A 17,315-nucleotide genomic window follows, 5' to 3' on the forward strand; every position below is an offset into this window, starting at 1 on the left:
CCACCCTTTTCGGAGTCCTTGGAGGGTGTGCTGGAGAGTGCCCTCTCTGGGGACTCCCTCGTTCTGCTGGGGGACTTCAACGCTCATGTGGGTAATGACAGTGAGACCTGGAGGGGCGTGATTGGGAGGAACGGCCCCCCCGATCAGAACCCGAGTGGTGTTCTGTTATTGGACTTCTGTGCTTGTCATGGATTGTCCATAACAAACACCATGTTCAAACATAAGGGTGTCCATATGTGCATGTGGCACCAGGACACCCTAGGCCGCAGTTTGATGATCGACTTTGTAATCGTGTCATCGGACTTGTGGCCGCATGTTTTGGACACTTGGGTGAAGAGAGGGGCAGAGCTGTCAACTATCACCACCTGGTTGTGTGTTGGCTCCGATGGGGGCGAGATGCTGGTCAGACCTGGCAGGCCTAAACGTATCGTGAGAGTCTGCTGGGAACGTCTGGCAGAATCCCCTGTCAGAAAGAGCTTTAACACCCACCTCCGGCAGAACTTCTCCCTTGTCCCGGGGGAGGTGGGGGACATAGAGTCCGAGTAGACCATGTTCCGCACCTCCATTGTTGAGGCGGCCGATTGGAGCTGTGGCCCCAAGGTGGTTGTTGCCTGTCGTGGCGGCAATCCCCGAACCCGCTGGTGGACACCAGCGGTAAGGGATGCCGTCAAGCTGAAGAAGGAGGCCTACCGGGCCTTATTGGCCTGTGGGACTCCGGAGGCAGCTGACAGGTAGGGTGTCCGGGCTCTCCCTTACAGATAGGGTGAAAAGCCCTGTCATTCGGGAGGGGCTTGGTGTCGAGCCGCTACTCCTTTGCGTTGAGAGGAGTCAGTTGAGGTGGCTCGGGCATCTGGTTCGGATGCCTCCTGGACGCCTCCCTGGAGAGGTGTTCCGGGCATGTACCGCCGGCAGGAGGCCCCGTGGACGACTCAGGACATGCTGGAGAGACTATGTCGCTCGGCTGGCCTGGGAACGCCTTGGAATCCCGCAGGAGAAGCTGACTGATGTGGCTGGGGAGAGGGAAGTCTGGGCTTCCCTGCTAAAGCTCCTGCCCCCGCGACCTGACCCCGGACTAAGCGGAAGATAATTGATGGATGGACATATTTTCATTCCGGAATACCACGTAAAATTTTGTCATTTACAATGTTTATTCATTGGTGACAATGACAATAAAGTTCTATTCTCTTCTATGTTGAAGGCAGTGCCCTATGTCAAATATTTAATTTTTTACAGTGCTTTAAAGATACCACGTGATTGAACAGGCCGGCGTGATCATAGAATGGCAAGCTTTAGACTGATTGGTACAATGGAGTCGTGATTATTGTTGCGACATCTCATTAGTGAAGTTGTTAGTGGTACTATTGGCATTGCTGGCAAAAAAAAAGTAAAATCTAATATGTAGAATAATGAGGGGAAAATGGAACGACTAGTAAATGTAGTAAATGTAACGGAGTAAATGTAATGCGTTACTTCCCACCTCTGATTGTGGCCACTCGTCCACTCCAACACACACAACGACTTGATGACACCATGTCACCAAATCTGACGCCGTGACTGTTTGGAACGATTAAAAAAAATTGTGCAGTTTGAGTTCAGCTGTAAGTCCCTCAAATCAGAATGTGTGCGTATTAAAATTTGATAAGTAGCCATGAAGTAAAAGTAAATGTATACCACTGTCTCCTGTAAAATTTGCTATTATATTGTAGATGTATGTATCAGAGTCATATAACCCTTAGGGAAATTGCAGGCATGATTAAAACATTTCGTTAGAATTCTTTCAACAGGATCCACTTTGTAAATTGACTGTGAGCAAACCCCAAAACCATTGTAATAGAAGGAAAACAGGAACTTTTAAACTTTCCATCTTCCCCTCTGTTCTGACTAATGAGGTTTTTTTTTTTTTTTTGGCACTAATTAACCCAGTTATCTTTCCGGCTACAACCGTCGACAATACCTCTCGTACCAGTGCCTAGGGTAAGACATCCTTTGTTGAGTTGCAATATGGCTGCCAGTTGCATTTATCCGGCTGTCTCACAAACAAATACAAAGAAAGAGCTCTCGTAATGTCCTGGGAGAAAGACATCAAAGATAAAATTGTCACTGTGTGGAGGAGCATGAATGGTCATGAATAAACATGGAAGGATCTGAAAACTATAACTGATGAACAAGACATGGAGAGTATTTTGTAGATGCAGTGACTTTTCTAGGCTCATTGTTAATCCATGAAAGTAGGTGTAAATTGCGGCAATTTGAATTAAATGAGTCCACAAGGTTTATTTAATTCAACTCAATATGTCTTGTTTTAGGAACAGGTATGATTAATTTGGTAACTTTAATGGATTAAGCTTATAGTGGGAAGGGGAAAATGTGGGAAGCCTTTCGAATTACTTAAATTCCTCCATAAACAGTCTAATCTTCTCTCAAATTACAGAATAAACAGTTTTATCACAATAATACCACAAAAACAATTATACAAATTCATATTTGCATTTAGAATAACATGCATCCGCTGCCATTATGAAGGCCTAGGTTCGATCCCTGCTTGTGGGATACAGCATAAAGACTTATGTGCCATATCTATCATGTAAACTGTTTGGCTATGCAACCCCTGACAGTACTTGATGGACAAATGGATTCAAAATTAAACATAAAGACTCATGAGATGTGCACAATTATTTGAATGAAATTTGGACCATTCCTCCAGAAGAGAATTGGTGGGGCAGCACTTTTCAAAATAAATCGGAGAAAAGAGTGACTATTTTGACAAGCCATAAATGTTTGAGCGTGTTCTATGGAAGGATACGACAAAAGCAGAACTTTTTGGCAGGGAGCATCAGTCGTCACAAAATTCCGACTTTAGTTCCTGCATAAAGTAGCTCGATAGCGGTACCAAAACTATTGGCCGTATTACTCTATATGCATTTGCTCTCGAAAAAGTAGGTAAAGGACAGCTGACAGCACTCGTGGTTTAGCCTTATTTCTTTCTTTTAACAATTCATTTAAAATACTGTTACTAAAAAAGATGATATGGATTTTAATGGATTCTATCAAACTACCTGTACTGTAAGTACCTCGTGCAGTGTTACTGCAAAAACATCAAAGTCTTACCAAGAGTAAAAGGTGTGTCTCGTTTCAAGTGTAAAATTTCACGCTTAAAATAAGCTGACATACCTTAGAAGGTATCATTTCTGTAAGATATAAAGGCCTATTTTGAGACAAGTTTTACTTGCTTCATTTGCAGATTTTTTTTCTTTTGTTGTTATAAGCAATGTGTAACTTGTTTTTTAAAAAAACAAATGTTTACTCGTTTTTTAAGTAAAGCCATAGACTTCATAATATATTGATGCGACACGGGGCCGATTAATAGGGGGCCTGCATTGCTGGCGTGGCCGTCAAACCTGACCGAGTGGAATCACAGACAAAGAGCTTTTTTCGTTGGAAATTCTTTGAATAAATGCCTAAATCCCTGAATTCTTTGTAGATATGGATGTAAAACAGTCTCGATTCTTGGTTAAAAGCAAAAATAAAGTGCATTTAGCATTTATTTTACGTAAATATTGTGAACTATGATGCTAGTCAGTAAGCAAATTAGTAGCCGCCATATGTATACAAAGAGCTTTCTGCGTTGAAAATTCTTGTGAATAAATGCTTACATCCCTGAATTCTTTACATATATGGACGTAAAACAGTCTTGATTCTTGGTTAAAAGCAAAAAAACGTGCAGTTAGCATTTATTGTATGTAAATATTGCGAACTATGATGCTAGTCAGTAAGCAAATTAGCAGCCGCCATATGTAAACAAAGAGCTTTTTCTGTTGAAAGTTCTTGTGAATAAATGCTTAAATCCCTGAATTCTTTACAGATATGGACGTAAAACAGTCTTGATTCTTGGTTAAAAGCAAAAAACAAAAACAAAAAAGAAAAAACGTGCAGTTAGTATCTATTTTACGTAAATATTGCAAACTATGATGCTAGTCAGTAAGCATATTAGCGGCTGCCATATGTAAACAAAGCTTTTTCCATTGAAAATTCTTGTGAATAAATGCTTAAATCCCTGAATTCTTTATAGATATGGACGTAAAACGCTCTCGATTCTTGGTTAAAAGCAAAAAACAGGGCAGTTAGCAGTTATTTTACTCAAATATTGCAAAGTATAATGCCAATACTGTAGCGGCTAATTTCTCCCATTGATTTTTTTTCACAATGTTTCATACAATGTTGTATGCATGGTACGAAAAATATAATAATTACCTTGAATCCTCGAACAAATCACTCCTTGGCTGAGACAATCCTTCCTGTTTGTATGCAGTACAGCTTTCGTACTTTTTCAACCTACTAATAAATCCGGCGTTACATCGTTGCATGTGACCAACTGCTAATAAGTGAAGTGGAGTGTGTGACGGCCCCCTTCTGGAAGGCGTGAAGCAGTGAATGGGGAATGTGTTACGTCAATATATTATGAAGTCTATGGTAAAAAATACAAAAATAAATAAATAAATAAAAATAAAAGTGCATTGTGCCTTCTTTAAAAATAGAGGAGTCTCTGTCATGTCCGGGGGCTGCTTTGCTAAATCTGGCACAGAGTATCTCAAATCTATGTAGCGCAAAGTAAAATCTCAAGACTATCAAGTTATACTGGAGAAAAATGTGCTGCAGTGTATTAGTAAGATTGGTCTCAGTCACAGGTCAGGGGTTTTGCAACAGGGTATTGACCCATTATGAAGCTTAAGACACCCAATAATGGCTAAACAGCTCAACTCTGCCTGTCTCAGCAGACAAAAGGCTACCCTCCTATAATTATATTCATTAAAATTATCACTGGGCTTGGCCAAGCACACTCTTGGACGTTCACTTCTGCAGGAAAAAGTACAGCATTATCAATGGCTTTGGACTCTGAATGAATCAAAGTTGTTCATTTTTTGTTGTTTTACAGTGGAACCTCATGACGTGAGCACCTCACCTTATGAGTTTTTCACGATAAGACCATTGTCACGAGAGAAAATGAGTCTCATCATGCTAGCAAATTTTTCCCATATGAGCAACGAGTGAAATCCAGAAAAGCCTCTCTCTCACTTGACATTCCGAGTGCCTCGGGATCCTGCCAGGTGGCATGCAAGCTCTCTAACTTTGTCTCCACAAGTCTCTCAGTGTCACATTAGGGGGCATATGAGCATCTCGCATCAACAGAATCCCCCATCTGCCCACCTGCCGCTCATTCGCATTGTCTCCAGTGATAGAATTCCTTTGTTCTTGCTTACAAGTGAACATTAACAGTGTCGCCCAGTTTACTTACACCAAAATTCTGGTTTTGTACATGTTATGCCTGTTCTCATTCTCCTCCTGCTCGGCTGGCTCGCACTTTTGTAACGTCGCTAGACTTGAGCCCTCATGGTAAATTCTTGTATATATACATACATATATGTAAAACATTGTTTTTACACTTTAAATTTCTTGTTTTATATTAACTAATTTGCTCCCAAAACGTATAAATACTATTTTTAATTGTTTCAGTGTCCCTAAGATGTATTTACACATCTTTTACCTTTTTTTTACATCACAAGAGACATCTCTGGTTCTAATTCAACTTAGCTCCAAAGCACAATGCTGAAAATCCATTTTAAAGCAATAAAACTGGCCACTGGAGGGCAGTAGCCCATTTGGTAAGACCCGCAACCCGATTCAACGGAACGAACAGCTGGATGCACGGCCGGGGCGCTGGCGGAAGACGACCGAATGGATGTCACGGATGCCAGGCGGCGGACGACCGAGCAGAACAACCGGGAGGACGCCCAGGATGCCAGGCGCTGGACGACCAAGCAGAACTACCGGACCACCAGTCCAGCGGACGATGCCGTTGCGTCCGTGCTGCTTGCCGAGTAGAGACAGGCGGCGATGAGAGAAAAGTCATCTCTCAGTTAGTTATGTGTAAATAAATTGTTACTTTGCTATCAAAAGCTCTATTTGTCTTGTTGTTTATGTTATTTTGTTAAAAGAAAACATTATCCATATGTTTGGTATGTAACTAAAGCAAAAAATAGCTGTGTTAAATGTATGCTTTCACAAAAAGCTCAATTTCTCTGTTTTTTCATCAGAAATTGGAAAATTGCTCAAACTAAGCTATTTTCTAATACTGATTTCTAAAGAGCGGGAAAATATATGAACTAACTTTTTTTTTTCATGCTGAAAAAAGAGAGTCTAATCTTTCTTTTGTTGGGTTTCTTGTTTATATAGCAATAGAACATAATTTTCTGTGGGCCTTGCAAAATCAGTCAAACTCCAGTAAAACGGCCAGGAGCGAAGGGGGTTGCACTGGTGAAAATGGCTGGGAGTGAATGAGGTAATTAGCCCTAAAAATGATGAAATATCATTTAGGGATAACATGGGGGGTCATGAGTCATCAAGTGTCATACACATTAACTGGAATTCAGGTACTTCTTATGGAGGAAATACATTTCATGATACGAGCACATTCACGTTCACAAGCTTGGTTGTAGAACTGATTATGCTCATATCAGAAGGGTCCACCGCCGCATTCGGGCAGACTTTGTGCGTGCGTATGTTTGTGTGTGCACTTGGTACATGTGCGTGTTGATCGCATAAGAGACTCCAGTTCCTTTCACAGATGTTTATTGGTCATCAACACACCATAGAATTAAAGTTCAGACATACAAAATGAAGAAACACATCTGCATTAAACATTGTAAAACATTAGCATTGCTACATTGAAAGTAATTGAAAAAAGGCAATGTACTAACCACTTTAGCCTGCTTTAAAACATTGGCAGTCTTCTCCAAAACGCAACCTTGCGGTTAAAAGGTGACACTTCAAACATGAAAACTCGCTGGTTTACAGCATTTGCAAATGAAGAGAATTTTTTTTTTAAAATCTATTATTGACAACGCATACACGATGAAAATAGAAGACGAGTGCACTTGTTTTGTTTTTTTACTGAGCGTAAAGCTTACGGTTAACGGCTTAGCGAATGTACTTCCAGTGAACATTTCAAAATAATAGTATGTCATGTTCAACATGTAAATATCTGGAGTTAATCTCACATACTTCAGATTCTACACTAAGAATAGCTTTAAAATGAAAAATCTGATTGGCAATGAATAATTTGGCTTTAAATTAGCCAACATGCACACTTCACAGGACAAAACGACAGTCATGTTTAATCAAATGAACAGTTTTGATGGGCTCTAATTGGTAGAGAACAAAAATGGCGTTGGGTTTATCACCCATTTTATATTCTGCACTTAGCTAGCTTTCAAATGACTTGCTATGCATTGTTTGTGTCTGTGTTTTATTTATTATTTTTAATCTCGTTTGTGTTTTATTTAAGGATAACAATTTAATGCATTTGAATGTGTGATTTATTAAGATGTATTTTCACTACATTAGTGATTGAAATTGTTAAAACAAAATGACAATAACATTGCATATCAGCTATTATTAATGAGACAAGATATTGCCTACTGAAATTTGTTACTGCGACAGGACTAATAATTAATATTTCACCTTTATAACTAAACGTCTAAAAGTCTTGTTTTTCTTTGGGCGAACAAGCCAGGAATTAATACTTTAAAAAAAAATAAATGAAAGTAACTTTGAGAAAACATATTAGAACTTAAAATATTTGCAGATTTAATATTACCTATTAATTTTATGTTACATCCTTAGTTTTCATACTCAGTTTCCCTCCAATCGCAGATTATGTTTGTATGTTTATATTCAGGATCATAGTCCTATTTTATTTTCATTTATCATGTGAAAACAGCAAGCAACAATTTGTGCCTCACCTTTTTGAGATAGAAGGGTTACAGTGGGCAAAAAAGTGTTTAGTCAGCCACCAATTGTGCAAGTTCTCCCCCTTAAAAAGATGAGAGTGGCCTGTAATTGGTGTACCTCAACTATGAGAGACAGAATGAAAAAAAAGTCCAGAAAATCACTTTGTCCAGTTTTTAAAGAATTTAGTTGCAAATTATGGTGGGAAATAAGTATTTGGTCACCTACAAACAAGCAAGATGTCTGGCACATACAGAGCTATAACTTCTTAAAGAGGCTCCTCTGTCCTCTCCATTTGTTACCTGTATTAATGGCAGGTGTTTTGTCATTCTCAGTATTAAACAAACAAAACAAAACAAAACAAAAAAACACCTGTCCACAAACTCAAAAAGTCACACTCAAAACTCCACTATGGCCAATACCAAAGAGCTGTCAAAAGACACTTAAAACAAAACTGTAGACCTTCACCTGGCTGACAAGATGGAATCTGCAATAGGAAAGCAGCTTGGTGTGAAGAAATAAACTGTGGGAGCAAGTATTAGAAAATAGAAAATATACAAGACCACTGATAATCTCCCTCGATCTGGGGCTCCAGCAAGAGTGTGTGAAAACCTTGTGAAGACTTAGAGAAAATGTTTTGACCTCTGCCATAGCCAACAAAGGCAATATAACAAAAATGTTGGGATGAACTTTTGTTCTTAACCAAATACTTATTTTCCACCATAATTTGCAAATAAATTCTTTAAAAATCTGACAAAGTGGTTTTCTGGATTTTTTTCCTCATTCTGTTTCTCATAGTTGAGCTATACCTATGATGATAATTAAAGGCATCTCTCATCTTTTTAAGAGGGAAACAGTTAATGGTTGACTAAATAATTTTTGCCCCACTGTAAAACTCCACCTGGATTATAGTGTGGACTGATTGGGAGAACAAAATATGTTCAAACCCAACATTCAATTACCAGTTTCCCCGAGAGAGATATTTCAGTTTAATTTTCAACTCTGTCTTCATTTAACAGACTCAAATTTAATGCCCAAGCAATCACAAATCCCTAAATGACATTTTTTTGTTTCAGAATGTTCAGCTCTCAACCTCAACTCATCTACCCCTCGTCTTATGCTGCTAAACAGTTTATAGTTTAGATTGAAAACAAACTTTTCAGTTTGCTCATTATCATAATATAATAGGCTGTAGATAATGAGCAGAACAGTGAAATACCACCAATCTAGATGTGTTTCTTCTCTTTTCATCCTTGTATTTGTGCCCCCCTCCTTTCTTTATCTTCTTATGTCAAGCTTATTAGGACTCCTACGTCCCAGAAAATGACTTTACAGCAATCCGCACTGGTATCTTTGACTGCATGTGCTTAATTTTACACATCAAAGTTTGTTTACAGATCTTTACTCCGTGTGTATGGAAGTGTCTGGTGGCACCACAGGGACCCTCCGAAAATCTACAAAGTTAGCCATATATGACAGCACTTGAATGTACAGTACGCTAAGCTCCAATGACACCAGCCTTGAGCTATACATTCTCATCAAAGTTGGCTTTACTGTTAACACCACTTGTGTACAAGCACAATATATCACTGATTCATAACCTGAATTGCTAACAAATAAGAGCAATGCATTATGTCCAGATGTACAAAAAACAAAGCCACATCTCAAAACATTTTCACAGTTCATTTTATTTCTGCTGTTTTCAAAGGACTTGTGGGTGCAAGGATGACAGGGATTCTTTTGTGCTATTACACTGTCTTAGTCTCTCTTCAGCCATCAGCCAGACACGACACCAAACTGAGAGAACAGGAAACTCTTCTAAGCATGCAATTTCACCAGTTAGCATTGTGACCCACAGTGTTGTTTTCGTCAACGACGACGATGACAAAAATATTTCATCAACGAACACTTTTTCCATGATGATGATGAGAGGATAACGAGCTAAAAACGTGTTTTGGGAGACTAAAACATAACGATACAAATGCCAGTTTTTGTCTGGCGAGATGAGAATGAAACAATGATGCGCAATCGTTTCCGTCACATATTCACAATGTGTGACATTTTATTTGTAGTTAGCCTGCATCATAGCTAGAGGTGTGCGAAATTTTTGATTATTATATTATTCGCGATTCGGCCATGGAAGATTCGAGAAAGATTCACAAACATCCAGATTCCGATTATTGAAATATGCCAAGTAAAGCAGAACTACAACACAGTTAGCGCGGTCTTCAGGGTGCAATATGGAATGGACCGAGAGTAAACATTATGCTCAACTCATGCCGCTAGATAAATAAACAATAATACCTGACTGCAGCTGACACCCGCTACAAACTACGCCCACATAATGCTACGGTAGATAACACACATATATATGTATATATATATATATATATATATATATATATATATATATATATATGTATATATATATATATATATATATATATATATATATATATATATATATATATATACATATATAGGACTAGATGCGAAATGACAGACTCGCCGGCGTTAGTAAACAGCCGCCATCTTAAAGCAGTAGACTTCTCTGGAAGGCTATTGTAGCGAACCTTCCGAGCGAACCTATTTAACTTTTATCTAAAATACTCCTAAAACAGCAAAATCTTGACTTGAATCCATCTTTAAATGATGAAACAGTTTTAAAACTTTCACAAATCAAAAGTAGACTGAAGCGAAATTATGGCATAACGTTTGATTCACAACATGAAATTAATTTAATGTAGTTTAAAGCTGCTGATGCTGCTGATGAACAATGGGGGACTTGAGTATTTTATTTACTGTTTTGAACTGTTAACTTGATACTGAAATATTAGTTTTAAGCCTGAAAGGATTTTTGTACAATTTTTGTAACTAATGTACGAAACATTAAAAGCAGCTAATAGCTGGGGGGGTGCATTAATAATCGATTTTTAATCGAATCGTAGCCTCTGAATCGTAACCGAATCGTTGGGTGCCCCAAGATTCCCACCTCTAATCGTAGCAGTGTCTGGTTGTGTCACTCGTGGCATGTTGCACCACTCCCCCCCGACTCATCGGTGTCGTCTCCAGTCACTCCAACTAGCACACGTGGTACGATTTGTTATCTTATTTTGGCCAGAGAGAATATACAATGTTGCCTTAGCCTTCAAACGTCTGTGCTGAGTGATCATCACACACCAAATGTAATTCATAGCGTTAGCATAGCATTCGCGTTAGCATTAAGCTAATGCTAACGGCTAGCGTCCTCTTAAACTTTCATTTTTTTTACATACAGTTCGTGGCATCCAGTTGGGTATAATTCATATTTTACATGCAGTTCGTGGCATCCAGTTGGGTATAATTCATAAAAAATAATGTAGGCCTACTGTTTTCCTGCTGAGTGTATTATCACCAAGTCGGTGTTGTCCTTGTAGATGCTAAAAGATGAGCTCATCTGTCAATGTTCCTTCAAAATATTTGGAAAGCTTTATTTACTGTATATATTTCTGGAATAATTTTTATTTCATTTTACAGACGAAAACATTTTTAGTAAATGTCGACTACAACTAGACGAAATTAGTCTTGATTTTCTTCAACAAAAACTAGATGAAGACAAACACATTTTGAGATGTCTAAAATATGACTAAGACTCAGGGGCGTTTCCAGGGGTGACAGTGCCCAACCACAGACACGCTCTGCTCACGAAAACTGGATGTAGTACTAACGGCAGTCTCGGCACTGCCTATGGTATCCCATTCATATAGTACTGATGTGTTCTAGGTTTTAACCTTTGCGTTGTTAACTCCTCTTTCACCTTAAAACAAAAACAAAAAAAAAAAAAGAAAACAATGAAATTAAATGTTGGTTTTGTTCCTAGGTGGCGCCACACACATTTACGCATATTTAGATTTTTTTTTTTTTTTTTTTTTTTTTTTTTTTTACATTTTATCAGTAAGTATCAGTACGTTTTCACCAGTGTTCACCTGGCTGTTGAGTTTGGTGAGTTTTGAAGCATTCTGAGGGGGTCAAAGTAGGGCTCAAAGTGTTGGCAGAACAAAGAATGACTGCTAGGGGGGGCTACATAGTGTATTTGAAATTTGTCTTTACACGACATCAAAGATTGCACCTGTCTTGACCTGCCTGCCGATTTTGGTGTATTTTGAAGCATCCTAAGGGGGTCAAATTGAGCTCAAAGGGGCTGCGGAACAAAGAATAACTATATTAATAATAATAAAACTGAAGGACCAAAATAAGTTACCTAAAAAGAACCTGCATGTCCATATTGTTCAGTTCTGGATGTGTTCTAAGTCAAATAAAATAAAATCAACTTTTATTTGTTTTGACCAAATCGCAACAACAGTTATAAGGAGAAAACAAAACATGTATTAAGGTGCAGTAGCCCTACGCTGGATTTCGGTCTACTTGAGCATTGTACCTTTTTTTTTTTTTTTCTCTCCCCCAGGTAAGGCTAATGCCCACCCACACCTGGCATCCTGATAACACCACTGCTGAGTAAGACTAATAAGTATTATCGTCCAAAAGACTATGACGAAAATTAAAAGGGATGCATAAAACACTGCTGAGTCTAGGCCTGCACAGTATATCGTTTGAACATCGCCATCGCGATATATGCATGCGCAATAGTCCTATCACAGGATGTGCAAAAACTTTTTGTTGTTGTTGTTTTTGTTTTTTTTTAACACAAAAATGTTTATTTTGTTTCATAAAATGCAATAACATGGCCTCCTGGATCCCTTTGATATATATCAATCTTCATAATTCACAGATAGATCTCTTTAGCCTGGACTAAACTGTATTACTGGTATATGAATAAAATGTGGTCATGGTGAATCAACCAAAGTCTTCCCAAACATAGCTATTCAAGTCATCTGGTGAAAATACTTTTAGTTTTAATATTGCGATATATTGCAAACCCCCAATAAGTCGTAATGTAGATTTTTTTCTAATTAGCCTTACTGGTGATCCAGCATAACTATATTCACTCCCATATCCATGACATTTTATCAGCAGGTTCATATACATCCATGCAGAAAAGATGTGTTTATTTCATGGAAAAATGAATACATATTTTTCTTTGTCTGGGGCAGCAGGGTGCTTTAAGGCAAGATATATATCATTTCATAAGATGAGACAGTATGCCTTTTAGGCTTGATACGGTCAGGTTCACCAGTCTCCTGGGATAGATGAGGACACAGCTGAACAGGGACACTGTTGTGGCCCAATAAACAATCTGACACTTCGGCACTTGAGCCCAAAACTGGGAAGTGGCAGTGAAAATTACAGCTGTGATTGAGTGTCTTCCATGGAAAATTGTGTTCCAGAACCACCCTTGTCCTTCTTTCTCTATAGCTCTTCACCTAAATGTAATTCCACTTATTGCATCTACCTCAGTCTAGTGTTTGACACATTCTCGCTTGTTCTCAAGACCTTTGGTTCGTTACTAAAGTCGTGATTCATTTAATATTTCCACAGCCCATGTCATCTTTCAGGTGAAGTCTCACTGTAAAATGTATAGATACTATGAGATGAGCAAGACTTTTTCAATAATAGCATTATAAAAGGTTGGATTCTATAATACAGCACTGCATACATGACGACTGTGAAATCGGTCAAATGTCTTTCATTATGACTCAGCTGTGTAAATTAATGTTGTCAATGATTTTTGTTGTTTTGTTTGTGAATGTCAGTGCATGGTGGTGGGTGGGGAGGGGGCTTAAGGTGAACTGGCTTTGTGAGAAATTCTGCTCACCTTATGTATTTTAGACACATCAAAGTACATCACTTACTTTTCATCAACACATTGGCTGCCATTGACAGCTCTAGACGTCCAATCCATTTTTAGTCGGCGGACTGTCAGTTAACACCAGTCAAAATAGATGGACGTTCAGCACCATCAATGGCATTAAAAGATGAGCATCCACAGTCTGCCTTCCAAGTTTAAACGAATTGGACATCTATCGTTGTCAATGGCAAGCACTGAGTTATTGTTATGAATTAAAATGTTTACATTGTATGGTTTTAGCCTCGGCAATGAGCAACAATTAAACAAGTGTTCTAAATATACCACAACACTTACCGCAGTTGGGAGTGTCAGGCGAAGTTTATTCCAAATAATATTATGCAGCTGAATGCCGGTGCCTTGAAACTCTTTCCAAATTAGCTGGGAGGAGTGTATGACCAAAAAGATGAAGGGGGGGAAAAAACTCCAAAATAAGACTGAGGGATCCGGGGGAGAGGCAAGACGTCAACAGTGATGACTCTGACTAATCCGTCGCGCGGGTTCTAGACCAGTGAGAAACTTTGACTAAGCAGTCACCCGCTAGATTCAATGGGAGAAAGTCTGCTTTTTCACAGTTCCTCGAAGCACAAGCGTTGACCTTTCTATAATGACTTTACAAAATGATATCATCCAGCGGGCGATGTAGTCAAGAGAGGCGCGAAGTGGAGGAGGGAGAGACCCATGCAAGGAGCGTGCAAAATGAGGATACGGTTCGGCAGAGAAGCCAGCGATAGATGTTGTAGAATCCGACAAGCAGACACACTCCCACGCAGAAAAAGAAGGGCAAAATTCCAACTCAATTCCAAGCCGACGGTGTTCCACCAACTTGATCCCCCTACTCCACAAGAGTGTGAAGGAGCGATGCAGACAAGCCGGGGAAAGTGTGCGGAAAGCGCCCGGGTTGCAGATCACAGGCGCGGGCGACTCATCTCTCCCTTGTGCCCCTCTCTCACTTAGTCACATGTTTAACACACAAGTAGCCTTCTGTAAGAGCTGCCAGAGGGGACTCGAACGTGGGCGACGTGGCGAGAATGAGAGCAAGCGTCTTGTCAATCGTCTCGCGCTCCTTCCTTTAGATGAGATGCAGTGGCGCGCAAAAAAGTCAAACGACACCGTTGTCATTAAGATGCTGTATATGCTCGGATAATTCCGCGGTTATTTACAATATATTTAGACATCTCTTTTAATAACGTCCAAACGGACGACTAAAATGAGGTCCATATTAAAGCGACAGTCTCGAACGATAGTACCGTTCCTAGCCTATATTAAGTCCTGTCCTCTATCGTTTGGCATTGCACTCAGGGGGGATGGGGCTCTGTCCAAATGGCCAAGCAAGGAGACCATAAACCAGAAAGTGAATGAATAGAGGCTGACATTTTTATAATAACTACAACAGCAAAAATTATAGCATCAGAGTTCAATCCCACAAAATTGCGCACTGAGTCCCATTTTATTTTAGAATGCATTGATCAAAATGTGTTGCTGCACGAGGTAGCCTACATTTAAATTTGTCTGTAAGATGGATGTTTTTCCCCCATTTTATATTAATTACACTTTCACTGCAGCCAGTAACCAATAAAATACCTTTGGCTGAGTTACACTGTATTGACACTGCCCAAGGAAACATAATGGACCTTTAGGGGCAAAAGGGTGCTTGGGATGCTGCACTCCAAGGTACTTCTTTAGTGGAATTTAGAGAGAGTAAAAGCAGTTCAAATAGTAACTGTCAAGTTTTCTTCAGCCATAAACTGTATATCAAAGTACACTGATTTCTTAATTGTAACATGGGCCGTGAATTTTTAACTCTCTTTTTGTGTGAATCCATAGACTTCATAATATGTGGACATGACATGGGGCGCAGGACCGATCCGAAGGGGGCCTATTTTCAAAAACTACAAGTTCAAATATTTTTACAACCAAAGCTGCTACCGACCTAAAACCTGAACAAGCACCTACCAGGAAAGACGCGATGAGACGAGAGTAGTCGGGAAAAAACGGTGTTCTGCCAAAATGTACTACACTGGCGAAATGTCTACAAGAGGCGGAAAACACAGACAAAACTGAAAAAGCAGTTTCTGCTCTTGCATGCCTCTTTAAAAGAAACAGTTGCATTTTAAGCCAAAACAACTGTTGTGTTTGATAGAACAATATGTCTATATGCTGCCATAGCAGATTCATGGCACATTAAGCCCCCGAACTATTTTTAATCTGCCCCTTTTACCCTGGAAAACCCGGTTTACAGACGTCAAGCAACCATTTTCGTTTCAACCCAGCCATGGAAACAAGGTAATTAATTATATTTATTATTGAAAATGTCTGTCATTTTAGCTTAGAATCATTAATTGATGTCTAACATTTTGTTTAAAAAAAAAAAACGTCTTTAAAAAATTATTCACTCACATATTTTAAACTTTTAAACAAATTACGTCACAATGAAAAAAAATGGCGTCTGAAAAAAGTCACGGATATCTACTTCATAACTATCGCAACATTTTATTTTTTTGTTGATGTCGCATTTTGCCCGATATGTTCGATGATAAATGATCGATCCAAACAAAGAAAAATGTTTAAAAGGGTAAATATATGAAAAAGAAAATCTCGACCACTCCTTGATGTCTGCAATTTCTGTATCGCGACCCTTGTTATATTACCATGTTTGACCCATAAAATCTCCAAAAAATCCAGTTGTGGCCATTCACAGCTGTGTCTTGACACTAAGTGACATGGCGTTTTTGGATCGAAACAAGGTAAGTAGGCGATAATATCTCGTTAAAGTCATGACATCTGTAATTCTGCTCTCGCGTGCTCTCACCTCGACATATGGGTTTTGATGTTTAAAAAAAAAATAAAATAAAATAAAAAAAAATATATATATATATATATATATATATATATATATATATATATATATATTTTTTTTTTTTTTTTCAAAAAATGTGCTCCTGTCCAAAATTTTTCTTCCCCCAGAAAATTGAGATTTTAAGCTTTCCAGTGATGTATCACACATGCATATCGGCCAATTTTGAAATTTGGCCAAGTTGGGGGTCTCAGAGCAGAACTTGAAGTCTCCTGAGTGTTTTTCGCCAAGAAACAAATTTGACACTTAAAGTACAACCGTGCGCTTTCAGCTATGTGACGAATGTAGTCAACAGCTCAATCATCTGCTTTAAAGCTACTACAAGAAAACACAATGCTAATGAGAGGGAAACAAATGCAAAAAGTATTTTGAGGTAATGAAAAGGTAATAAAAGACTCAAATGGTAAGTACTCGCCGCATTTAACCAATGAGCGCATGTGTTGAACGTCTCACCGCGTAGAAGGAATTGCAGTAACCCAGTAATATTTGTTAAGTGACAGTGACAATCTACAGGTACGTTAGGGGTCGGGAACCTTTTTGGTTGACAGAACCATGAACACCAGATATTTTTCAATGTAATTCTGTGAGAGCCATACCATACGTTTAAAACTAAAAATACGTGTAATATGTGCATTTTATGTAATTTCAACACTTTTAAAGTACAATAAGTCTCTGAATTATGTTTAATAATGTATATAAATAATAATAATTTAATTAAATAACAAATAATAATTAAATAATATAAAAAGTTATTTTGATATTTTGTTGTGTCCACAGATAGATTCACCCTATGTTTAAAATGTTTCATCTTATTTTGTTGTGTTTGTGGAAAACATACACACAAGTTTCAGCCTGAAAAGACTGTTCTACTTACGGTTTTAAACCAGCAAG

General features: G+C 38.6%; 1 protein-coding gene across 1 annotated transcript in view; it reads right to left on the reverse strand.

Moving 5' to 3' along the window:
- The window catches only part of LOC130919371 (BMP/retinoic acid-inducible neural-specific protein 3-like), a 134,834-nt gene extending 120,320 nt beyond the window's left edge, over positions 1-14,514 (reverse strand). The window contains exon 1 of the mRNA XM_057841985.1: positions 13,865-14,514. The gene's annotated coding sequence lies outside the window, so the exon portion shown is untranslated. The remainder of the gene's footprint in view (positions 1-13,864) is intronic.
- Positions 14,515-17,315: the final 2,801 nt, after the last annotated feature.

Source organism: Corythoichthys intestinalis, chromosome 7 (assembly GCF_030265065.1).
Source record: "Corythoichthys intestinalis isolate RoL2023-P3 chromosome 7, ASM3026506v1, whole genome shotgun sequence".
NCBI classification, from domain to species: Eukaryota; Metazoa; Chordata; class Actinopteri; order Syngnathiformes; family Syngnathidae; genus Corythoichthys; species Corythoichthys intestinalis.